We start from the raw sequence: 27376 nt of genomic DNA, 5'->3' as shown, positions 1-27376 counted from the left end.
AGACACTGCTTTTAAATGGGGTAGGTATTTCTTTTCAATACTTACGGAATACCAACTCTGATTCTTCCACAATACTAACCTTTATTGTGAGAATTCAAATGAAGGCTTCAGTTGGAAGAAGTGTATAAGCTGAAATTGTCAGAAAGAATTGTTATACCAATAGATTTATTAAATGAATCTAAATGAATATAGTACAGTATTTACATTATTTCGGCTAACGAGTTTCTGAAGCAAATCGACTTGCATTGCAGATTCAACAATTTTTGCTGAATAAAGATATTTGGGCTGCAGTTTGCATTCACTGATCAGTGAGTTGTTCAATACTAAAACCCACCGACAGCAATGAATGTTTATTGCAACCTTTGGTCAAGCATATTCCATTTCTGGTACTCTTCACTTTTATTGTCTGTCCATTGTTTGATATTTTAAGAAGGAGGGTCTGAAACAAAAACCAGAGTATACCAACAATTTTTTTAGTTGCTTTGAAATAATGCATTGACGTATTCTTTAACTGATGTTTATGGGTAAATGAGATAACAATTAGGATTCTTTAAACAGCAAAGTCAGTGAAATTTAGATTTTAATGCATTGTGAAATTTTGTGCTTGTAAGTTGTTTCAGGCACAATGCAATCCTTGTGTATTCCATATTTTAAAATGATTTATTCTGCATAATTCCTCTATTATTCCTTGCATGTATGGAGCTATGTGGGGTAAAATTGTGGAATTTTTTTCATTAAATACATTTAAAAATTAATTTTTGTCCTCAGCGAATACATCCATCACACAATTTTTCTGTTTTCACACCTGGTTTCTGATCACTCAAAAGAATTGGTACTATGCAAGAGAAATTAAACTTTCGGTACAGTTATAATTGGTGTCTCTAAACAGTGTAATATTCATGAGCAGTAGCAGTCAGTGTAAACTTGGGACTGATTGCAAACACCAGAAAGATCTTTTTTGAAAATAAAACATGAGAACCATCAGCTGAGACCAAGGGGAAATATCATCTCAATATCTGTGTTGTCAAATCCATTTAGAATACATTTCAATGAGAAACTTTTGTTTTACTAATAAAGTATAGGTTTCATTGGCAAAAGTCAGTTAAAGATGAGGCACAGCTCATTTGTCAACAGAATTTCATTGGAACTGTCTTAGAGGGAATGGGCTGGGAATTTGAAGTAATGGGTTCCAGTGGCAGAGACCATACTTGTGGTGAAGTAGAAGTCTCTGCCAGATGGTCAACTGAATTGTAATTTCCCTCTCTAATACAGAAGATTGAATTGTGAATTGAAAATAGTACATGAAAATTGCCAAGGTGGTATAGAATGTTCCCTTATGATTGCTTAAGGGAGGAGAGGCTGAGAGATGATGAAATTCTGGAGGTGGCAGATATGGCAGTAAGTGATATATGTATAATGCTAATGGGGTGGAAGTGAAGAGAGGGAATCCAGTTGTTTCTGGGAGGGAGAGGAAGCACTACAACCAGAAATGTGGGACATGGAAAGAAAAATGGTTGGGTACCCTGTTGTCCATGGTGGCAAGCATCTCTGATTGAGAAGAAAGGAAGACTTATTTGAAATGTTGGTATGAAGGTAGCAATGTAGTCTTTGGCACTGCTTCAGAGGCTATGGATGACTTGCAATCTTAATTTTTTGCATACTGAGAAAGCCAGCATGGTTAAATGTGGGGACATTCAGACACTGCCATGGTGGGTTGGATAGGACACATTTGAGTAGTTACGTGCGTAGTTCTGGAGTTACTTCTGCCATTTACATTTATTTTAGTGTGCTTACAACTTAAGTATTCTAGATTTACTGTTACCATGAGTAGCCTTTTTGCATTGTGTGCATCCACAAACGTCGATGACTGATTTTAACATTGATTTTATTCTTTTATTTTCATATGGAGATGATGTGTTGTTTAAGTTCTTTGCATGTTGGGTGTTAGTCTTTTTTCATATACGGGGTTTGTTTTTGGGTTTTTTAAAATTTCGTTGTTAGGAGACGTACCTTGGTAAATAAAATGTACTTTGAACTTTGAAGTTGAGTCATCCCACATCACGTATCACACGGGCAGTGCTATTAGTGTCAGATCATCTGAGTTCCTTTACTATGAAAGTGTGTTGGAATTCAGATTTGCTCTTTGAGGATGCTAGAGTGTGACTACTCTTTGCAAGCTGCTCCCTGCAGGTCCACTCATTATTTCTATTATCATTACCTCAATGCACTATGATCTGATCTGTATGAACAGTATGCAAGACTAGCTTTTCATTGTGTCGATACATGTGACAATGATATTTCAATATTGTGAAGGTTCTGAAGTTCCAAATCCCAAACTTTGAATTAAATAGAAGTTGCTTGTAGCTGATTTCTTTTTAACGGGAAAAGCCATTAGTCATAGTCATAGTCGTACTTTATTGATCCCAGGGGAAATTGGTTTTCGTTACAGTTGCACCATAAATAATTAAATGGTAATAAAACCATAAATAGTTAAATGGTAATATGTAAATTATGCCAGGAAATAAGTTCAGGACCAGCCTATTGGCTCAGCGTGTCTGACCCTCCAAGGGAGGAGTTGTAAAGTTTGATGGCCACAGGCAGGAATGATCCCCTATAACGCTCTATGTTGCATCTCGGTGGATTGAGTCTCTGGCTGAATGTACTCCTGTGCCCAACCAGTACATTATGTAGTGGATGGGAGACATTGTCCAAGATGGCATATGCAACTTGGACAGCGTCCTCTTTTCAGACACCACTGTGAGAGAGTCCAGTTCCATCCCCACAACATCACTGGCCTTACGAATGAGTTTGTTGATTCTGTTGGTGTCTGCTACCCTCAGCCTGCCGCTCCAGCACACAACAGCAAACATGATAGCACTGGCCACCATAGACTCGTAGAACATCCTCAGCATCGTCTGGCAGATGTTAAAGGACCTCAGTCTCCTCAGGAAATAGAGACGGCTCTGACCCTTCTTGTAGACAGCCTCAGTGTTCTTTGACCAGTCCAGTTTATAGTCAATTCGTATCCCCGGGTATTTGTAATCCTCCACCATGTCCACACTGACCCCCTGGACGGAAACAGGGGTCGCCGGTACCTTAGCTCTCCTCAGGTCTACCACCAGCTCCTTAGTCTTTTTCACAATAAGCTGCAGATAATTCTGTTCACACCATGTGACAAAGTTTCCTACCGTAGCCCTGTACTCAGCCTCATCTCCCTTGCTGATGCATCCAACTATGGCAGAGTCATCAGAAAACTTCTGAAGATGTCAAGACTCTGTGCAGTACTTGAAGTCCGAGGTGTAAATGGTGAAGAGAAAGGGAGACAAGACAGTCCCCTGTGGAGCCCCAGTGCTGCTGATCACTCTGTCGGACACACAGTGTTGCAAGCACACGTACTGTGGTCTGCCAGTCAGGTAATCAAGAATCCATGACACCAGGAAAGCATCCACCTGCATCGCTGTCAGCTTCTCCCCCAGCAGAGCAGGGCGGATGGTGTTGAACGCACTGGAGAAGTAAAAAAAATGACCCTCACGGTGCTCGCTGGCTTGTCCAGGTGGGCGTAGGTACGGTTCAGCAAGTAGACGATGGCATCCTCAGCTCCTAGGGGCTGGTAGGCGAACTGGAGGGGATCTAAGTGTGGCCTGACCATAGGCCGGAGCATTGCACACCAGCTACTATATAGACTTAAAAAAGCCAGGTCTCAAACTGGTCTAAGATAACTGAAAGTAAAAGTCTATTGCATGTACATTATTTACAAAGCGGGGTATGTGCAAGGAAGCTTGACCCTGTGTCCATTTGGGTTCTTACAATCTAACACGTCACTGGTGTGTGCATAAGCATTTGATAATGCTCTCTAGTATGCAGCCATGCGTACAATTGACTGCAAAATATGTACATGAGCACCAAAGCCCTGGGGTTTGGTACATGCATTCTTCCCTCTCTGGGATGTGTCGCACTCTGTATGTACTCTCTCTTGATTTCCAGACTGAGAAATATTCACTCATATAGGCTGACCCATAGTCTGGGCTCAGTGGATCCTGTGGAACTTTTAGACATCTGACTTTGGCTGCCTGAAGATAGCAATGTTGGATGGAAGATGGCACAATAAAAGAGATTTCTACTGTCCCATTAGGCTTTCTGAATTTCCACTGTTTGGGGTTATGCACTATATCAATTCAGTTTGACTTGGAACAGACTATTTATGCATTATGTAGTGAATTTCTCAGCCATGCAGGTTGGTGAGAAAAATAGAAATGCAGAAACAATAACTTGGCATTTTTAAACGAAATAGTGTTATTTTAGGAGCTACTAAACAGTAAGTCCACATGGAAATTCAAAATGAGTTACTCTACTTTATAAAACAAAAGGGGGAGAATGTGGAGCTTGCTATCAGAATCAGGTTTATTATCACTAGCAGGGAGGCTGGACTGATGGGGGAGAAGGAAATAGAGGGCTCTGCCAATGAATTTAAATGAGAAAAGGTAAGTTTCAAGTAGATCATTAAGATGGGTATAGATCATTTGGTCTAACTTTAACCATTTTTGCAGCTGTATCCTCTGTAAAACTGGAATTGGAATCTGAAGAATGTTGTTAGATATGGGTATATGGGTCTTAAAAAGAATGCAAAAGCAGGGATGTTAATGTACAACTATATAAAATGAAGTTCTGAGTGGTGTTTTGCTCACCACACTATAGGCAGGATCTGATTGCACCTGTGAGAAGGTAGAGGAGAATCACTTGAAAGTTGCCTGGTATAGAACGTTTGAAATCTGGGGCGCTCAGCTTGAAAGGGTAATAGAGAAAGGGACTCTCACAACAGTTATACAATATTTGGATGAATACCTAAAATGGTACAGTATGGAAAGCTATGGTCTGAGTGCTGGAAATCATCCTCTAGATTCTTACCACCCTCCGGGTGGACATTGAGCTGAATTGCTGACTTTGATGCTGTATGACTCCAAAGTTTTCTCTATTTTTTCCCTTCTGGCTGAATTTATATAACCTTTAATTTCACCAAAAACCGGCAAAGCGATTGTGTATAATTTGAGAAACAGACTTTTTTGGAGCCATAATAATCCTTAATTAATGTTTCCTTGCATGCTTGACCAAATTGACATCTGACCATATTGAAACCTCAGCTGCTGCTGATGAGAATGTTCAGATCTGAACAACACACACAAAATGCTGGAGGGACTCAGCAGGCCAGGCAGCATCTATGGGAAAAAAGTACAGTTGACGTTTCAGGCCAAAACACTTCGGCAGAACCTTCTGTCTGGGTAGCCTCCAACGTGTTGACATAAGCATCAATTTCTCAGACCTTCAGTAATATACCACCCCCCCCCTTCACCATTCCCCATCCCCTTTCCTCGTCCACTTTATCTCCATGTCTGCCCATCACTTCCCTCTGGTGCTCCTCCCCTCTTCTTTCTTCCATGACCTTCTTTTCTGTCCTGTTGGACTCCCCCCTTCTCCAGCCTGTATCTCTTTCACCAATCATATCCCCAGCTCTTCACTTAATTCCTTTCCCCTCCAGTTTCACCTATCACCCTGTGTTTCTCTCTCCCCTCCCCAACCTTTAAAATCTACTCATTTTTTTTCCTCTGATCTTGCTGAAGGGTTTTGGCCTGTGATGTTGACTGTACTTTTTTCCGTAGATGCTGCCTGGCCCGCTGAGTTGCTCTAGCATTTTATGTGCGTTGCTTGGATTTCCAGCACATTTTCTCTTGTTAATGTTTGGAGCTGAGCAAGATTGACCCAATTGACTTGCATTATTTTCTCCACTATAGAATCTGAAGCCAATAAATGTTGGTTTATGCTGAATTAATCTTGCTTGGATAACTCAGCTGCGTAAGATTTCATTGTATTTTCAATTTTCTGCTATTTTTTATATTTTCTTACAAATGAGAAGGGGACCATTAAATTCGTCTGAGCTCCCTCATCTATCCCATTCCCTCGCCCTTTCCTGTGTAACGTATTCTGTTTCATTTCTTTCAACTCCACCCTGACTCTTGCCGTCCACTTACATGGTCAGGATTGGGGGTTAACCTATCAACCATCAGGACTGTGGGATGTTAGAGGAAACGAGTATAGAATGAAGGAGGTTGATAGAGGTGTACTGATGATAAGAGGCATAGATCGAGTCAAGAGCCAGAGACTTTCCAGGGCAGAAATGGCTAATATGAGGAAAATAATTTTAAGGTGATAGGAGAAAAACTTGGAAGGGTATGTCAGAAGTAAATTTTTTTTGAGAGGTGGGTGTTTGGAACGCCCCACCAGGGTAGATGGTAGAGGCAGATACATTGGGAATATTTAAGAGACTTTTTGATAGGTACATGGGTGATAGAAAAATAGAGGGCTATGTAGGAGGGAAGGGGTAGAATGTTCTTAGAGTAGGTTAAAATGTTAGCACATCATCATGGGTGGGTGGGGCTCATCAGCCTTGGATGGCAGCCTGTCTAGGAGAAGGAAAACTGATTTTAAACCTCTGCTGCCTTGTGGCCATTTCTACCCATGGGAAAGGCTTCGTGAGTAAACCCCGAGGAAGAAATCTGGAGCCGGGGTCCCTAATGCAGTTTAATATTGTTTACACCTTCACTCTGGCAACCTCTGCGATGACACTGGTGCCAAGCTGTATTGGTGCTTACCCTTCCCTTGGACTACATCAGTGATATGGACGGGGGATTCCGCTGCATGGTCAACATCCGGTTCTTCAAATTTTCCTGCCCAGGATTGTGCCCTGGGAGGACACAGTCCATCAGAGGCACGAACTCATGATCTTCTGGGATCAACAGCTGCCTACTGTGGGTGAAGGGCCTGTACTGTTCCATTTTCTGTCAGTGGGAAACCCACATGGTCATACAGATAATGTCCAGGTTTCACAATCAGAGTTGAACCTGGTATCTGGAGCAGTTCTACCTGTTGTGCCACAATGGTCTGACTTTGTAATCTTGTGCGCATCTTGTGCTGTTGATTGGGTAGTTGAGGATCATGTATTTACTAGAATTTGAATCTTATTTATGTAAGATGCAAAGCATCCAAATGGGCCAATCCATTCATGCTAAATGAAAAAGCATCCAGTGCTTTCCTGGTGTTTATGGTGAATAAACTCTTCTCAGGCTTCTAGCCGGTAAGGGTATTGATAATAACCAACGTTTCGATGAGAAACTCCAGCACCTTCAACATGAAGGTGGTGGAGTTTGCCGTCAAAACGTTGGTTATAATCAACATCTGTACCCGGCTGGAAGCCCAGGAAGAGTTTATTCCTTCATGCTAACCTTTTTCCTGCACTTGAATCCCTACTCAGCTTTTCATATATTAAATCCATCAATTTATTCCTTTGTTCATGTTTTTTGACCTTTTAAATGTATCTGTACTATCTCTTTCAACCTTTTCTCATGGTAGAAGGTTCCACATTTTATCACCCTTTCATAAAGAAGGTTCTTCTAGCTAGAACACACTTACAGTATCATATTCAGTTCTGGTTGCATCATTATAGACCATAGAGTATAAATATAGGAATATCATAAAAAAATAAGAAATTAAAGTGGGGGGGGTGCAGAGAAGATTAGAGAACATGCCATTGAGGAAAGGTTGAGCATGTTTGGGGGTTTTCCTTTGGAGTGAATGAGGATGAGAGGTAACTTGATAGAAGTGTTTTAGAGGCATGGAGTGTCGACAGCCAATGCCTTTTTCAAAGGGCAGTAGTGGCTAACATGATAAGATATCATTTTAAGGTGATTGAAGAAAGTATGGGGATGTTAGAGATTTTTTTTAACGGAAAAAGCACTACATGTATGGAATGCACTGCCATGAATTGTGATAGAGGTGATAGAGACTCTTGGATAGCCCTCCATTTTTCTTTCATCCATGAACCTAGGTGGGAGGGGATAGATTGATTTTGTAGTAGGTTAAAAGGTCAGCACACCATCGTGGGTCAAAGAGCATGTTCTGTGCTGTAGTGTTCTATGTTCTGAATTCCCTACTGATTTTTTTTTAATAGACCAGACCTTTCTAACAAGTATCTATAAATACTGTTTCAAATATTCACTTGTCAAATTAACTCCGAAGTTCCTACCATCAATAGGCATCAGTCTGTGCTATCTTGTTGACAAACCATTCCTTCTACTTTTGAAAGACCTTTGTACAGTAGCAGATTTCAAGAGGATGATCATTTATTGGATTTTCCTAAAATAAGCTTTTAATGTTTCCTACTTTGGATGAGTTAAAATGAGAAAATCCTTTTCAAGAAGAAATGAGTGCTAACTTGAAGTTTTTAATTAGCCAAAGTCCTCAGTCTCTGTCAATTTTGGCTCAGAATAGACATAAAGCTTATATTAACCTTTTGATCTCACAGAGGGATACAATTTCACACCCTTTAAGTTGAGGCAAAGCTGTTGGAAAATTTCTCATGTTTTGGCTCTGCTGTGATTATGCAGCAGAGATTTCTGCCTGAAAGTTTAGTGATGAGATAACATTTTTCCTTTCATTGTAGATAGACTACTACAGATGACCTATAAGCAAGTCATTCTTTGACTTTCAAATCAGACCCATACATGTGAGAATAAAGCATGTAGAGGATTGTTAACCTAAAGGCTTGAAAGGCCATCATCAAACATACTAGATGGGAAAATTCAGCTAAACAGCATGTAGGGTTTTCTAGTGCAGTTTTAGTTTGGGGGCAATGTCTTTAGTGAGCTCAGTATTTGTTGCAAAATAAAATTCCTCATTAAAAACTTGAAAGAGATTGGAGAAATTTCCTGTAGTGAGTGGAGAGTGTGATTAATACTTGTGCTTCTGCATGCAATGCCCAACCTTCTGTATTATATGAATACAGTTTGACTAGTTGATATAAGTTATAGTTCCGATCCCATTTTAGCAAATTGTGCAAATTAACAACAATGAATATAATGTTTGAAGTATGTTTTTGAAAGTTGCTGGATTTTCATAAAAGCCCATATGTATCTGAGGTATCCTTCAGGGAAGGGAACATGATACTCCTTCAGTAAGGCTTTGAAGTTTCATCACTGTTCTTCCGTTACAATAGAGAATATAGTTCAAAGAAGAATACATCATGAGCTGTAAAGCACTCTGAGGTGCCTGAGGTTGTAAACCTCTCCCCAATATTGAGCACATCTACACACAGCACTGTCACAGAAAAGCAGCATTCATCATCATCATGGACCCCCACTTTTCCAGGCCATGCTCACTTCTCACTGCTGTCATCAGGAAGAATATACGGGAGCTTCAGGACATATGCCACCAGGTTCAGGAGCAGTTATTGCCCTTCAACCATCAGGCTCTTAAATCAGAGGGGATAACTTCACTCACTTTATCACTGAGCTGTTCCCTCAACCTCTGGGCTCATTTTCAAAGACTATTCATCTCATGTTCCCTAATTATTGCTTATTTATTATTTTTTCTCTTTTTGTATTTGCGCAGTTTGTTGTCTTTTGTAAATTGGTTGTTTGGTCCTGCTAGGTGCATTCTTTCATTGACTCTGTTGTGTTTCTTGGATTTGATGTGTATAACCACAAGAAAAGGAATTTCATGGGTGTATATGGTGACGTATTTGTTGTTTGCTAATAAATTTACTTTGAATTTGAGAAAAACAATTCTCATTTGTTTTGTACTGTACAATTGACTTCAATATCTGCATTTGAATAATTGATGCATTATTAAAAGAAGTGTGGTTTAGTAAACTAATCTGAGAAGGAGAGGAAAATGGAGGTGAAAGAGTAACATGGTGCTGGATTCAAAAAAATGTGAGAAAGTCTTAAAATAAAGTGAAATGTTATATTGTTCATTTGGAGAAAAAGAAGTAAAATGTAAAATTGTTTAAGAAGCATAATGAATGCTTGTGGCTAAAGGTTAAAAATATTGGTAATTTAGAAAACATAAGGCAAAAGGGTTAGATCTGCTAAAATACTTGAGAAATTATTAAACATGAGATTCTGCAGATGCTGGAAATACTGAGCACCAGATAGTTCATGAGGAACTTAGCAAGCCAGGCAGTGTCTATGGAGGGGCATAAATAGTCTGTCAGACTGAGACCCTTCATTACCATGAAGTGGTAAATGAAACTTTTGAAACTAGATGTGGAACTGTTTTAAATCAATCAGACCTTTTTTTAGAAAGAAGTAGTAGAACACAAAGTGAATAAATCAGTGTATTCCAATGACAATTAATATAGTTTATTGAAGAAGTGAGGGAATAAAAATCAAGCAGTTCTATTGTCCTCAGAAATACGAGGGGTGATTGATAAGTTCGTGGCCTAAGGTAGAAGGAGTCAATTTTAGAAAACCTAGCACATTTATTTTTCAGTATAGTCCCCTTCTACATGGTTAGTCCAGCAGTCGTGGAGCGTACGGATCCCTTCTTTGTAGAAGTGGTCCACAGCAGGGGTGATTGATAAGTTCATGGCCTAAGGTAGAAGGAGATGAGCTAAACAGCTCTCATTACATGCACGTGCAGTTCATCTCTTTGCGTGGTTATGCAGAAAGTTTGAAGTTTCTCCTCATCTTCTTCTACCTTAGGCCATGAACTTATCAATCACCCCTGCTGTGGACCACTTCTGGAGGTCCAAGACGCCGACTTCTACAAAGAAGGGATCCATATGCTCCACAAACGCTGGATTAAGTGTGTAAATGTAGGAAAAATAACTGTGCTAGGTTTTCTAAAATTGACTCTTTCTGTCTTAGGCCATGAACTTACCAATCACCCCTCATATAACTTGCAAACAGAGGGCTGGAGATGAGCTTGCTCAAGGGGCAATAGAGAGTAAACTGCAGAGCAAGTGGAGATGCAAGAATATAAGAAATAGAAGCAGCAGTTGGCTATATGACCTTTGAGCTTGTCCAGTCACTCAATAGGATAATGGCATATTTAGTCCATTAGATTGGCTTTATTTGTCATGTGTACATCAAAACATACAGTAAAGGACATTGTGTTAATGACCAATGGAGTCCAAAGATATGCTGGGGGCAGCTCGCAAGTGTCACCATGCTTCCAGTGCCAATTTAGCGTGCCCACAAGTTGCTAACCTTATTAACCCATACCTCCTTGAAATGTAGGAGCAACTCTACGTGTTCCACCGGAGGCTGTGTGGCACGGGTTCCAAGCTGGAGTTGGTGCTGCCCCAGTTTTCACTTGGCAGAGGGGAAGCTGTATTGTGTTTGACTGCAGACTGCTGCAACATTCATGGACTTTTTTTGTGTGACTGTATTTTACTGATATCTTATGTGCTTGCTGTCTTATATGTGCTGCAGTTCTTGTGCTGTGTGTGACTGTTGGTATTTATGTACCTTGTCCTCGGAGTAATGCTGTTTGTTTGACTGTATTCATGTATGGTTGATTGACAATTAAACTTGAATTTGGTCACAGGGAGAACGTACAAACTCCTTACAGCAGTGGGAGTTGAACCCTAATCACCGGTGCTGTAAAGCAATACACTAGCCACTGCAATACCATGCCACCCTATAACTCTTGACTTTATTTCCAGTCTTGTACTCATTCCCCATAATCCCTAATGGTCAAAAAATAAATTAATGTTAGTGGTGAAACTGAAATTATAATCCATTATTCATGATGGCAATTTTGAACATTTGGAGATATTTGGAATATTCAGGGCCATAAAATGGGGCTTTGCTAAAGATGAACTCTATCTTTCTTTGTTTTAAAAGAAAGGCTTTATAGGTAAAAGTAAATTCAGTGCTGTTTTTCTGAAGGTTGGTGCAAATGTGTAGGTACACAGTATAGTTAGCAGACAGTGATGGGCAACAATTTCAGACTTGCAGGTATTACTTGAACTGAATAAACTGGGGTGTATATCCCTGGAATCAGTGAGAATGTAGTCTCATTAGCTTTTACAGTAAAACTGTGATCAGTGATTAAATTACTGAATAAGATTCAAAAAACTTTATTGTCATTCTAACCATACATCAGCTCTGCAGGGCAGAATGAGACAGCGTTTCTCAGGGGCAGTGCAATCATAACAACAAATGCAACACTAAATAATAAACGTAACAATAAATAGTAAAACACAACAGCCACATGTCAGTTAAAATCGGTTATAAGTGTCCAGTGCAAGTTAAGCGTCCAAAGCAGAGTCAGGTGGAGCAGCTATTTAGCAGTCTGACTGCCTGTGGGAGGAAGCTGTTTAGTAGCCTTATGGTTTTAGTTTTGATGCTCCTGTAACGTTTGCCTAATAGCAGAAGAACAAACAGTTCATGGAGAGGGTGTGAGGGGTCTTTAATGATGTACCGTGTCTTCTGGAGGCATCGACTCTGAAAGAGGTCTTGGACAAGAAGGTAGGGAGACTCCAATAACCTTCTCTGCTCTCCTAACCACCCTCTGCAAGGCTTTTTTGTTGACAGCACTGCAGCTGGAGTACCAGGTTGTGATGCAAAAGGTCAACACACTCTCAACCACACCTCTGTAGAATGTAGTTAAGATGTTAGTGGGGAGTGATGCTTGTTTAAGCTTCCTCAGAAAGTGCAATCTTTGCTGGGCCCGTTTCACAATCCCAGTGGTGTTCCTGGACCAGGTGAGATTGTCCGAGATCTGCACCCCAAGGAACATGATGTTTTCCACTCTGTCCACTGTGGAGCCGCTGATGCTGAGGGGTGTGTGCTCAGGCTGAGACCGTCCGAAATCGACGATCATCTCCTTGGTTTTGGTGACATTAAGCATCAAGTTGTTATCCCTGCACCAGCTCTCTAGGTGTTTGACCTCCTCCCTGTACATAGTTTCATCATTTTTGCTGATGAGCCCCACCACTGTGGTATCACCTGCAAATTTAATGATCAGGTTCTCCTTGAATCTGGCTGCATAGTCATGTGTTAGCAGTGTAAACAGCAGTGGGCTAAACACACTGCCTTGTGGGGATCCAGTGCTCAATGTGATAGAGTCAGATACGTTCCTGCCAACACGGACTGACTGTGGTCTCTCTGTCAAGAAATCCAGAATCCAGCGACACATGGCAGTGCTAAGGCTAAGCAGCGACAGTTTCTCCACTAGTCTCTGCGGGATGATGGTATTGAATGCTGAACTGAAATCAATGTACAGGATTCTGGCATGTGTCTTTGTTGTCCAAGTGAGAGAGAACTGTGTGCAGTGTGGTGGATGTTGCATCCTCCGTAGAGCGATTTGGACGATAAGCAAACTGTAGTGGATCCAGTGATGAGGGGAGGCTGGCTGTGATAGGAGGCTTGACAAGCCGTTCAAAACATTTCATCAGCATGGTAACTGAATACTTTGAATTTATTTTACTTTTAAATAAAGTTAGTAATGGATTGCAGTAAAACATGTATCTGAAGTATGGATGCTCTTTATGGAAGGAAATCTGCATATTGAGCTGGACTTACAGCAGTGTGCTTGACTCTTGTCTAGTAAGCTCGTCTAGTACCAAACCATTAAGACAGTGCTCTGACACCACTATCACCATCACTTTAATTACAAATGTTAGGTTTATCAGCAATAGCTGTGTTCTGTAAATGAAGAAATGTATTTTGGATCATGCAATCTATTAAGGATTTGAGCAGGATATAAGAAATAAAAGCAGGATTCAACCATTTGGTTCCTTGTATCTGTTCTGCCATGCAATAAGATTATTGCTGATCTTGTACCTCTGTGCCACTCACCCCATTACTCTTGACTCTATTAATATGCAAATGTCTAACAGTCAGTCTTGTCCCTCCGAGATGAGCCTCCATTGCTGTCTTGTGTGGAGAACTGCAAAGCTTAACTGCCTTCAGAATGAGGATATTTCTGAATGGCTCACTCCTTTGAATCTGTGACCCCTAGTTTTAGGCATCTCAGAAATGGAAAGCATCTGCATGTGTGGCTTTCAAATTTCTATATATTTCAATAAGATCATCTTCCAAGAGATTATGTGTCCTGCCTACGTCATCTCCTCATATGAAGATCCCTCAGTCCCAGCAATCAAGCTGGTGAATTTTCCTTGCACTTACTCCATTGTAAGTCCATCTTTTCTTGGGTATGGATAGAGGACCTACATGCAAAATTCCTGGTGCAGCCTCACAGGAGCTCTGTGTAATTGTAGCATTACATTTCACTCTCACACTTAAATCTTCTTGGGGAAAAATATTAGTCTGTCATTTTTCACCTTAATTCCTTGCTGTAGCTCTGTGTTAACATTCAGTGACTTGTATACAAGGTCAAGCCAGGTCTCTGAACACATCACTTTCCATTTGATACTTGATTTTTTTTTCTACTGAAGTGATGCATTTTTCTATATTGTGTCTGTATGTTTCCTGAAGCCTCTTTGCAGCCTCCCCTCAACCCCAATACCCTTTATTAATATTAGTAGTCCTGGCATTCATTAATGTAGAATTTCTCTGCATCACCCTCATCAGCTAGAGTATTCCAACTTGAACCATTTATTCCTCTTTTCTAACAGATAAACAGACCATATTAGATAATGTTATCCTTAATTCTAAATGCACTGATTTTATTTAATAATGTATAACACTGGTCATTGCTATTAAGAGGGAAAGTACTTATAGAGTACAAAAATATTTTAATACAAATGAATTAGAGTATGAAGGTTGTAGCAAACATATTGTGCAGTGGTATTATATCAATTTCGTGAAGAGTAATTTTAGTTTGAGACAAAAACAGAATAAGAAATTTAATTAAAATTATAAAATTGCTGGTAGTGAATTGGGAAAAATTGTGTATTAGTGGCCATTATAGTGAGTAGATAGTTGAAGGAAAATACTGTGCAGAGGATATTTATGTGGAATATATCATTAAGGCAGAGAAAATTGCAACTTAAAAGAAAATGAAATTAATTTCAATGTAAAGGAAGAGTATGATATACTATTGAGTGCTCAAGCAAAGATAATGGATTGAACGTTGCCTGACTGTAGTATCTTGTGCCATAGTCGGCAGTTGTGAATTTTTGCTAAGTTAATCTAATTTAATATTGTTAATTTGAATGCAGCTATAGATCAGCAACGATCTAATTGAATAGTGGAATTTACTAATTGGATTGTATAAACTTGCATTCCTGTATTCCTCTAAAATGTAAAAATATTGTGACTTTTATTTGCTCTAGTTTGGATAAATTGTTCTCATTTTTCTCACAAGCGACCTAAACTAAGTAAATATCATTGATCAAGAACTTCAATACAAACCTTGGGCTTTTGCTTGGATGGAATGTGATTAGTACCTATGTCAGTGATGGATCTCAAGGTACAGCCAACGGTCGATGGTTTAATTTGAAAAGTTAAAACTCACCGACAGCGTTGAATGTTCATTGAAGCCATCAAAAGAGAAAAGGTACTTCATGGAAAAAACAAATTTTCTTCTCTTGATTCAGATGTTTAGGATACATTAATCTGTCAGTAGAACTGCTGAAGGTCATAACCTTACAGAATACTTAAATATTGTAACACTATTATGGTATCATGAGGATAGTATGATATAAAAACTTTTTTGAAGATATAAATACAGATTTTAAAAAATGCAGGTCATGTATTACAAACAATGATAATGCTTCAGAAGTATTTTGTATAACTGTTTGTATAACACTTGTATATCTTACAGTCTAAAAGTTCTGAATGCAGGTCTTTCCAAATTGTTCATAACATAGCTTGAATAATGTGAGCAATGATACATAGTAATTTCAATATTTTTTTCTCAAGTATTCAGTAGTTGCTTTGCTAATAGTCACCATCTTTTGATGGGCCTATGCAGTTGTTCTTTGATTGGTTGGCATCATGCTGTACTTTGGTGAGAATTGAGATAGATGAAATCTCGAATAACATGCAATTGTAGCACCTCACTTAATAAGCTGTAGGCCCTGGAAAACTATGTCAAGCACTAGACATTATTCACTGCGAAAACCTAATGGCTCTTCCTTTACCACCACCAAGTTACAGTAACCTACATCCTCCATCAGTGATTTCCAAGCTTCCTTACTATAAGGCAGGGATTCCCAACCTGAGACCACAGACCCCTCAATTGTATTGGTCCATGGCATAAAAAAAATTGGGAACCTCTGCTATAAGGTGTCAGATATTACAAGAACCAATGCTTGGGAGCAACTTCTACTTTGAAATCTGCTGGTTTAGTCAGTGCCCAATCCAGAAACGTGGATATTCTTTTCTTTGTGTATAGGCCATAGGATCAGCTGAAACAGTCTGCTGAGATGTCTTTGGAAGCATATCTCAAACCTATTAGCTTCATGCACATTGTTGGAAAAGTAGCCGTTTAAGCAGATTAATTTAAATTTTTGAATGAACTGATGTCAGAAAGTTTGAAGTATATTTCTTAGTGTGTTAGTATGCAGATGGTGATGTTAAAAACTATTCTATTGCACAAGACAGAGGAAAACTGCACTTCATTGTAACACTTTAATATTCTGAACTGTATGAGTTAGATTTTGCTACTGGAATGATGACAGACAGAATTTGTTGTTAGGCTGCAAAACACTTTTTGAAATATACACATGATTAGTCTGATGCAGAAATTAGAAATTGTACCTTTTACCGTATAGTATTTAAAATCGAAATTATGATAATCGCAAGTATTTGTAAACTTAAGTTTTCTTTTTTAAAAAACTTAAAAATAATGCAGAAATAGGAATGAATCTTTAATTGCGTGCTTAGCTATAATTTGTTCATTCATCTATCTAGACCGACAATGTGTGTAGATTGCTATTCCTTCAGTTATTATTTCAGAACTGTTTTCAAATAATTTTCTGATATTTTGTCTTCTGCATTAACTTTTGCATTTATTTTTTTCTCACACTGTCAATTTTTGTTCCTGGTTTGCTGTATAGAAATTATTAATGAGACTGCCTAAATAGCATGCTTAATGACACGTCAGTTGCTGGATGCCAGGGAATCTCTACAACTGACACCCAAAAAAGAACCAACTTAAGAAAATGGGAATCTGTGCTACAGAAATTGTTAGATCTTTATTGATGGTCTCTGTAAAGTCAGCGGCAAGCAAAATACCATTCCTTTGTGGAGTAGAATAAATGTGAAGGTTTAGTATTACTAAAATATATTTACTGAAATTTATTGATTGGATTTGCTTTTTATAATTAAAAATATAATTATTTTTCTGTGTCAATCACTTCTAGGTAGAATAGGATCTGCAGAGTAATAAAGTACCTTTGATATTCTATCTCAAAAAATGTAGTGAATAACTCAATACATGTTTCATTGTTTTTGACTCCTTTCAAAGTCACTGTCTTAAAAAGCAAAAGTAAACCCATTGTAGTTCCTTGTTGAGACTTGGTGAAAGTGAATTTTTAATTCTAAGAACTCAAGAAATATTTTTATCTCCTTTTTGACCTCAGAAACCTGATTTTACAAAAATATTTGTGTAGGTTTCAGCTCCAGGTATACATTTTATCCTAAAAATCAATAGTATCAAAACGAAGGGATGACACTTGCAGTATTATTTCACATTTAGTGCTTGTATCTATTTCAAAATAAAAATCTGTGATCTAATAAATTTAGTTGAAATTAAAGGTTACCTCTGTTAAGGTTTATTATAGATTCAAGAATACAAATTGTTACAAGAGCTCTGAACTAAAACTGGAACTGATATAAAAAGAGGTGGATCATGAGCCAAAGTTGAGAAATATCATTACTTATTTAAAACTCAAATTGTGAGCTAGGTACTCAATTTAATTCAGGAGTTAATATTATAGCAATATGACATCTGGAGTTGGAGTAGCTGCCATATGTGTTGCCTCTGTACAATAGTTTTGATTTCATAAAACATTTGTATTATCATATTTTCATATAAATTACAGTTGTAGAGACCGTAACTGACAATTCAGAGATTTGAGTTCCTATCCCATCATGACCCCTGTGAAATTTAAATTCATTCAGAATATAAAAATAACTCTTATATAAGACTGCAATCTTATATGATTGTCATAAAAAGTTTTCACTTGTCTTAAAGGGAGGGTATCTACCATCCTTGATTCTACCAACACTACTTGGCTCCAGTCCTTCAAATGCTCACTGATAATTGCCTTCATCAGTGCATCAAAGTGCCTAAAATCCCAGAAGTTCTCTGGCATCCAGCAATAGGAATATCACTACAGGAACATTTTCACCAGAAGAACAAAAGTAGATCAAGAAATCTCACCTGCTCTAGATTGACTAGGAAGGGGCAAATAAATGCCAACTCTGCCAGTGATGTCCAAATCCTGAAAAATGAATATAGAAAATAAGCACAGATTAAAATTAGGAATTTTGACAACCATTAGAAGTTTGAATTTGTTGTTGTATATACTCATGACAAATACTTTTAATTTTGAGAAAAGGACAAAGCTTTAACTTTTTTTTTGCCAATGGGCGTCACATAGCATAGTGGTCTGTGATGGTGTAACTTTGGATTTGTGAGACATCAGCTGCAGAATGTATGATCTCCACCTAGTTACCTTGTTTCAAGTTAATTTCAACTCTGGTGATTTACTTATTTTAAATGGATAATTTTACTTTTATGGACAATTTTATCTGTCACTCTTAAATCTATTAAAATCTCAAGATGGTTCTAATTATTCATTTTAGAGCATTTAATATGCTACCTTTATTTACAATTAGATTTCTACAGCATTAAAACAGGTTTTTTGGCTCAGTGTCATACTGACCATCATACCCTGTCCAAACAATTTCCATTTGCCCTACTCATTCAAGTGACTGTCCAGATAGCTTCTAAATTTCATTATTATTTTAGCATCTTTGGCAGCTCTTTCCTGATACCAACTGCCCTTTGTGTGAAAATTTTGTCCCTCAGATCTCCTTAAGCACCTTCCCTTTTGCCTTAAATTCATGTCTTCCAGTTTTGACACCCCCACCATGGAAAACAGACATTGGCTTGTCTACCCTATCTATGCCTCTCATAATCTTACATAGCACTATTGTGTCACCTGTCAGCCTCCTTTGCTTCAGGGAAATTTCCATGTTCTATCATCTAAAATGTTTCACTTAAACAGTGGATTTGCTGATATTGTCTTGGATTTTTGCCAGTGCTGTTCTAGTGGGAGAATGATATTGGCCAGTTCTTGACAATGTTACAGCTAGATTAACGGGTTAAAAATGTACCATCATTTTGTAATACCATATGGAACAACGAATAAGTTTTCAACTGCTTGTTAAGTTTATCTTGTTATTGTACTTAGCATTTATATTTTAGAATATGGTTGTAGAAAGTCAATTTGGTGGATTTTGGCTAACTGTGCCGTCGATTAATGGGGGCAGCGGCTTATTTGGGACAATTTTTAAAGAACAAAAACAAATTGAGAAAATAGCTGGGATTCCCTTTGTTTATTTGAGACACTGTGCCACTTAATTGGGACAGGAGGCTGTTACTGAACAGTTTCTAACCAGTCGCATGCACATTGCATGGCTGTTAGACACTACACTGAGCAAACAGTTTTTAAATAGCATCAGTTGTGTGTCTTTGTGTTCAAAAGATAGCAATTTTTGTCACTGGTTATTGAGTAATACACTGTAAATCAACTTAAAATGTTTTACTCATTGCGGCTTCAAGCATTCAGGCTTGAAGATGTCAGAAGCAGCCTGAGGTGTAAATGAAACAATTTCAGTACTTCAACTAGTTAGGAACTGCAAAGAATTGGAATGTATTGACAATCATCCTGGATGTTACAATGAAAATGAAAGTTTGGAGAATACAATCTTTGAAAGCATTGTTTGAAGGCAGTCCATTGTCTGTACTCACAAAAAATGCTGGTGGATGCAGCAGGCTAGGCAGCATCTATAGAAAGAGGTACAGTCGACGTTTCGGCCTGAGACCCTTTGTCAGGAGTAATTGAAAGAAGAGATAGTAAGAGATTTGAGAGGGGGAGGGGGAGATCCGAAATGATAGGAGAAGACAGGAGGGGGAGGGATGGAGCTAAGAGCTGGAAAGTTGATTGGCAAAAGGGATACGAGGCTGGAGAAGGGAGAAGATCATGGGACAGGAGGCCTAGGGAGAAAGAAAGTGGGAGGGAAGCCCAGAGGATGGGCAAGGAGTTATAGTGAGAAGAACAGAGGGAGAAAAAAGAGAGAGGAAAAATAAATAAATAAGGGATGGGTGTTCCATTCTGATAAGTCTATCCACAGCCTCCTCTACTGTCAAGATGAAGCCACACACTCAAGTTAGAGGAACAGCACCTTGTATTCCGTCTGGGTAGCCTCCAACCTGATGGCATGAACTTTGTCTTCTCTAACTTCTGTTAATGCCCCACCTCCCCTTTGTACCCCATGCCTTATTTATTATCATTTTTTTCTCTCTTTCTCCCTCTGTCCCTCTCACTATAATTTCTTGCCCATCCTCTGGGCTCCCCTCCCACTTTCTTTCTCCCTAGGCCTCCTGTCCCATGATCTTCTCCCTTCTACAGCCTCGTATCCCTTTTGCCAATCAACTTTCCAGCTCTTAGCTCCATCCCTCCCCCTCCTGTCTTCTCCTATCATTTCGGATCTCCCCCTCCCCCTCTCAAATCTCTTACTATCTCTTCTTTCAATTAGTCCTGACAAAGGGTCTCAGCCCAAAACGTCGACTGTACCTCTTCCTATAGATGCTGCCTGGCCTGCTGCGTTCACCAGCAATTTTTGTGTGTTGCTTGAATTTCTAGCATCTGCAGATTTCCTCGTGTTTCCATTATCTGCACTAGTTGTTTATGCTGATTTTCTTCATTTATAGTCAATCAAAAGAACATGGCAGTGTACACTGCATTAATTCCTCTAATTATTAGTAACTTAGTTTTTTAGTACTGTAGTAGTTTTAGTAGTGTTCTGTATTTCATTTAAATACATAATTTATTACTCAGTTAAATGGTAGTTGGTCTTTTTATACTTTTTAACTACTTCTATTTATCTTCGGCTAATTAAGACAGCCTCTTAATTGGGGCAAAATATACAGGTCCCAATGTGACCCAATTAACTGGAATCCACTGTATTAGTTTAGAAGGAATAAACCTGAATTTAATTAAGTGGGATTAATGTATACATTCTTTTTGACAATAAGGGTAACTGTGGATTTTATATTCATTTTGTTGATGTGCTAATGGTACTATAAACATGCAAGTTGTTGTAGCTATAGTACATTTTGAGCAATGATTGTATTTTGTAAACTTCCAGTGAAGAGTTTTGTAGTCTGTAAATTACAGTAAAGTATATAGGGCAGCTTAAGTAAAACTTAATTTCTAATTTAAGTGCTCGAGATAAGTGTGCTCTCACATTTATATAGTGCATTTAAATTAGAAATACAGCACGAGATCCCTTAAGAGAGTGTAGTCAAAGAAAAGGTGACATGTAAGTTAATTCTTCAACCTGTTATGTTGCTGCTGAATTAAATTAATGCAAAACAGTTAATCTTGTTAATCAAACCAAAATGCAAAAAATCTACAGGAGTATTCAAGATCTTACTAAAAGAACTTTACAGTTGCAATTAGTGGAAATTAAAGTTGATTATGAATAATTGCAAAACACTCAAATTCGAAGGAAGTTACTGATTTTCCTGAAGACAAAGGTTATTATAGAAAAATAAAGTTTTGGTTTAGGGCATTACGTATTGGTGCAGGTAGAAGGTTGATTAGCTAATGTAAATTGAGAATAGGCATAAATGTGTATTTCCTGGCAAGATGTAATGAGTGTGTTACAGTCATCAGTGTTGGGGCTTCAACTTTTGCAGAACAAGTGCTAAAGGTGTAGTTGCTGAATTTGTTGATAGATGGGTCAGAATACAAGCTCTGAAGGGGTTATAAGGAAGGTACAAATGGACATTGATGGGATAAATAGAGTTTTTGTAGACCCTCCTACTTAATTCTCAAGAATTAAGAATCATTAATTCTTGATGTTAAAGTATCTTTGTACCAGATCAATTTGCATTTCCATTGTGAATGGCAGATAAAGATATAGGCTGAGCTTTTTATGACTAATTTTTACTCCTTATTCTTAGCCAGCATTCTATTAACTTCAATTACTTTCTCTACCTGCTCAATCTGGCATGCATTTGCTGCCTCATTTAAATCATCTTGAAAGTTCTTTCCATCCTCTTCAATAAATTCTGATTCACCATGGTGTTTCTGGATTTCAGTGTGGCATTCATCTCCTCGGTCTAAATACACCACAGTGCAACTGGGTGTTGGACTTTCTAACCAACAGACCTCAGATGGTCAGGATGCACAACTGTTGCTCTCTCCCCATCATCCTCAACACAGGTGCACCCTAGGGGTATGTGCTGAGTTCCTGCATGACTGCACAGCCCAACACCCAAGTAATCTCATTGTCAATTGTGCTAATGACACAACAGTAGTGGAGCTTATCACCAACAATGATGCAATGGCCTACAGACAGGAAGTGAAGGTGTTCAAGGCCTGGTGCCAGGCAAATAACCTCTTCCTTAGTGTCAACACAGCAAAGGAGATGGTTATCAACTTTGGGAGAACTTGCACAACTCACAACCCTCTTTATATTGGCACACAGTGATGGAAACAGAGAGCAGTTTCAAACTCCTGGGAGTGCACATCTTGCACAACCTCTCATGGTCCCAGAAAACATCCTGCACAATCAAGAAAAGTCACCAGTGCCTCTATTTTCTGAGTATATTGAAGGAAGTTGGTGTATGCACATCAATACTCGTGTCTTTCTGCAGATGCATGATAGAAAGCATCCTAACGTGCTGTATCACTGCATGGTACAGGTGCTGCAATGTGACGGACATGAGGGCTCTACAATGGGTAGTGAAAACTACCCAACCCATCATCACCACCAGCTTACCCGCTATCAAGAACATTATATACAGAAAGGTGCTGAAAAGAAGTCAGCAACATCATGAAGGATCCCACCCACCCTGCTCATGGACTGTTTGTCCCACTCCCATCAGGTTATGTAGCATCCATGCCAGGACCACCAGACTACTTTTTAGTAGCCCAGGATGCAGATCATCACTACCTTGGGGATTCAATCCTAATTATTTGTCCAGCACTTTTACTTTACTAATACTAATTTCCTTCAGTTTTTCTCCTTCATTAGTCTCTGTTTCTCTAACATTTCTAGGAAGTTATTTGTGCCTCCATTAGTGAAAACAGCTATTTAATTACTCTGCCACTTCTTTAAGTTTTTTTGATTCCATCTATGCTTTTGAAATGCGGCCTGTGATTGTGTCAAGGCAAAATTAACCTGTGGCATTCTGTCCATAAAACCATTAGTTGCTTTAAATACTGTTAATGGATGTGGCCCAGTATTAATATATGCAGGACACTTTTAGTTATATCCATGGAATTTGAATACTTATTATTCTCACATGCTGTTACCTGCCACTGAGTCAGCTTCCTAATCAAGTGAACTATTTGCCTCTAATTCTGTGAACTTTAACCTCAGCTAACTTACTGAGGAGAGAACTATATCATTAACCAGTGACTGTAATGGCCAGTATTTGAGTAGTTTCATGAGAATGAGATTTATGAAGTCTCCAGGAGAAGAAATTAGTAATGTATAACAGAATTTATTTAAGGGCTCTGAAATACAGAGACAGCTGAGAAATATTGACTTGAGGCAGCTGAATGGTTAATTTTCATCTCTTGTCATGACAGCTTTGAACATTGTGGATTTATAGACAATAGACAATAGGTGCAGGAGTAGGCCATTCGGCCCTTCGAGCCAGCACCGCCATTCAGTATGATCATGGCTGATCATCCACAATTAGTATCCAGTTACTGCCTTATCCCCATAACGTTTGATTCTGCTACCTTTAAGAGCTCTATCCATCTCTTTCTTGAAAGCATCCAGAGACTTGGCCTCCACAGCCTTCTGGGGCAGAGCATTCCATATAGCAACCACTCTCTGGGTGAAAAAGTATTTCCTCAACTCCGTTCTAAATGGCCTACCTCTTATTCTTAAACTGTGGCCTCTGGTTCTGGACTCAACCATCAGCAGGAACATGCTTCCTGCCTCCAGCGTGTCCAATCCCTTAATAATCTTATATGTTTCAATAAGATCCCCTCTCAGCCTTCTAAATTCCAGAGTATACAAGCCCAGTCGCTCCAATCTTTTGACATATGACAGTCCCGCCATCCCGGGAATTAACTTTGTGAACCTACGCTGCACTCCCTCAATAGCAAGAATGTCCTTCCTCAAATTTGGAGACCAAAACTGCACACAGGACTCCAGGTGTGGTCTCACCAGGGCCCTGTACAGCTGCAGAAGGACCTCTTTGCTCTTATACTCAGTTCCCGTTGTTATGAAGGCCAGCATGCCATTAGCTTTCTTCACTGCCTGCTGTACTTGCATGCTTGCTTTCAGTGACTGATGTACAAGAACACCTAGATCTCGTTGTACCTCCCCTTTTCCTAACTTGACTCCATTTAGATAATAATCTGCCTTCCTGTTCTTACCACCAAAGTGGATAACCTCACATTTATCCACATTAAACTGCATCTGCATGCAGCTGCCCACTCACCCAGCCTGTCCAAGTCACCCTGCATTCTCATAACATCATCCTCACATTTCACACTGCCACCCAGCTTTGTGTCATCGGCAAATTTGCTAATGTTATTTTTAATTCCCTCATCTAAATCATTAATATATATTGTAAACAGCTGCGGTCCCAGCACTGAACCCTGTGGTACCCCACTGGTCACCAGCTGCCATTCCGAAAGGGACCCGTTAATCGCTACTTTGTTTTCTGTCAGCCAGCCAATTTTCAATCCAATCCCCAATACCATGTGCTGTAATTTTGCCCACTAATCTCCTATGTGGGACTTTCTCAAAGGCTTTCTGAAAGTCCAGGTACACTACATCCACTGGCTCTCCCTTGTCCATTTTCATAGTTACATCCTAAAATTCCAGAAGATTAGTCAAGCACGATTTCCCCTTCGTAAATCCATGCTGACTCGGACCGATCCTGTTACTGCTATCCAGATGTGTCGTAATTTCAGCTTTTATAATTGACTCGAAAATACATGAAAATTACTTCATAATGGATAACAGAAACTAAGGGTTTTTTCCTCTCCAGGGTGCTTTTGAAAAAGTGAATAGTTTGATATAGGAAGCCTGATGCGGTAGTGACAGATGTGATGCATGAAGGTAGCATTCATTAGATTTGAGAAAATGTAGGTTAAGCTTTACTAGGTACAAGATTGGGATGTGAGATAGGTTTTGATCAGGATAAAAACATAGAGATGAAGGGTGCACATATAATAGATTTATAATAGACAATAGGTGCAGGAGTAGGCCATTCAGCCCTTCGAGCCAGCACCACCCTTCATTGTGATCATGGCTGATCATCCACAATCAGTACCCCGCTCCTGCCTTCTTCCCATATCCCTTGACTCCACTATCTTTAAAGCTCTATCTAACTCTTCCTTGAAAGAATCCAGAGAATTGGCCTCCACTGCCTTCTGAGGCAGAGCATTCCACAGATCCACAACTCTCTGTGTGAAAAAATTTTTCCTTAACTCCATTGGTTCTGGACTCCCCCCACCATGGGGAACATGTTTCCTGCCTCTAGCGTGTCCAATCGCATAATAATCTTGTATGTTTCAATCAGATCCCCTCTCATCCTTCTAAATTCCAGTGTAAACAAGCCCAGTCGCTCCAATCTTTCAACATATGACAGTCCCACCATCCTGGGAATTAACTTCGTGACCCTACGCTGCACTCCCTCAATAGCAAGAATGTCCTTCCTCAAATTTGGAAACCAAAACTGCACACAATTCTCCAGGTGGGGTCTCACCAGGGCCCTGTACAACTGCAGAAGCACCTCTTTGCTCCTATACTCAACTCCCCTTGTTATGAAGGCCAACATGCCATTAGATTTCTTCACTGCCTGCATATCAAATATTATTTCCATGTGCCACATGATAGATGATTAGGGCTTTGAAAGTGGAGTTGCAAGTGACTTAGTAACACATATCCAGCTTTGTGCAAACAACTTGAATTGGAAGTGGGTAGAGAAATATGTTCATAGAAGAATACAAGCTATTAGCCTTATCTATGGCTGAGGCAATGAAGGGTACCATGGTAAAGCAGCTGTCACTGAATTTATATAAAATGCTAATAGAAGTTGTTTAGAAAGGACAAAGTGAATTTAGAGAAGCCTGTGATTATAGCATGAGGAGGTAAACATTTCAGAAGGCTAAGTATTATATCTTAATTTAGATTGATTGCTTTTGCATTTGATTTAGATTTTTAACTTTCCTTCCAGAAGAATGCATATATTTGTTCAATAATGCTTTGAGGTCTTATTGATAAACAAGTACATCTACTGTTATATTTAGATGAATTACTTTACAATCCCCCGTTTTCTGAATGTTCACTTTACGACACCTTGCTGTTACGAAAGACCTACATTAGTTACCTGTTTTGCTAACAGAAGGTGTTTTCACTGTTACGAAAAAAGGCAGCACGTACCCGAACAGCCAAGCTCCTCCCGCGGAACTACATTCTAGCCAGCATTGCTTAAACACGTGCTTTATCTTGACTTATTTTGTGCATCCGTTAGCAAGATTAGTTCTAAGGTATCGAAAAGCCTAAAAGAGCTCGTAAGGGTGTTACACTTGGCGTAAAACTAGACGTGATTAAGCATTTCGATCGTGGTGAACGAAGTAAGCACATTCTCCGCGCATTGAAATTGCCTGCGTCCACCATTTGCACTATTTATACGCAGGGAGAAAGAATTTTGAAAGCCGCCGATGTTACTGTTGGTTCTGCTCGTAGCAAAGTGGTCTCTCTTAGTCGGCATCCAATAATAGAAAGTCTATTGTCTGTGTTCCGTTAAGTTTTCTTATACTTAAGGAGAAATCAGTCAGTCTTTTTAATAAGCTGAAACAGAAAGTACTGGACGATGGTGATGAAAGTGTTGCGAAAGTGGAATTTAAAGGTGGTCATGGATGGTTTGATTGGTTTGGGAGGCGAGGGCAGCGTTATAGTTTAAGCAGTGGTCCCCAACCTCCGGGCTGCGGACCAATACATTGCCCGCGAAAATGCAGCGGTGCAGTGATAATCGGGATGCACTCAGCACATCTTTAAGAAAGAAGCCGAAATAAACAAGCTAATTAATTAGGTGCCGCCCAGCACGTAAATGTTGGCCCAGATCAGAGGTGATTGCTGATTGCGTCAGGTGGTTATTCGTATAAGCAAGTGTTTAACTGTGACGAAACTGCAATTTATTGGAGTCTTCCTGATTCCGGTAAGTGAAACTACACTGTACATACATTATTTCTATTTTATATAGTTTGTATATTTTTATGTGTTATTTGGTATGATTTGGCAGCTTCATAGCTTAAAGGTTACTGGAGAGAGTGTTTCTGCCGAGAGCGCTTTCGCGAGATTTTCGCTGCGCTAGACAATGCTGCAGGAAAGTATTTCTACTTTATATAGGCTGT

At 39.2% G+C, this 27376-nt stretch overlaps 1 protein-coding gene and 1 long non-coding RNA gene across 2 annotated transcripts in view; one reads left to right on the top strand and one right to left on the bottom strand.

The window, feature by feature from the left end:
* The window catches only part of LOC134359768 (nuclear receptor subfamily 6 group A member 1), a 328226-nt gene that overhangs the window by 81454 nt on the left and 219396 nt on the right, over positions 1 to 27376 (top strand). The window lies entirely within an intron of this gene.
* The window catches only part of LOC134359769 (uncharacterized), a 118925-nt gene that overhangs the window by 71934 nt on the left and 19615 nt on the right, over positions 1 to 27376 (bottom strand). Inside the window, exons 2-3 of the long non-coding RNA XR_010021201.1 lie at positions 18133 to 18193; positions 80 to 129 (exon numbers count right to left, since the gene is read on the bottom strand). This is a non-coding gene — a long non-coding RNA (uncharacterized LOC134359769). The remainder of the gene's footprint in view (positions 1 to 79; positions 130 to 18132; positions 18194 to 27376) is intronic.

This window comes from Mobula hypostoma, chromosome 21 (genome assembly GCF_963921235.1).
Source record: "Mobula hypostoma chromosome 21, sMobHyp1.1, whole genome shotgun sequence".
Lineage (NCBI taxonomy): Eukaryota > Metazoa > Chordata > Chondrichthyes > Myliobatiformes > Myliobatidae > Mobula > Mobula hypostoma.
This window is presented reverse-complemented; position numbering and strand designations above follow the sequence as displayed.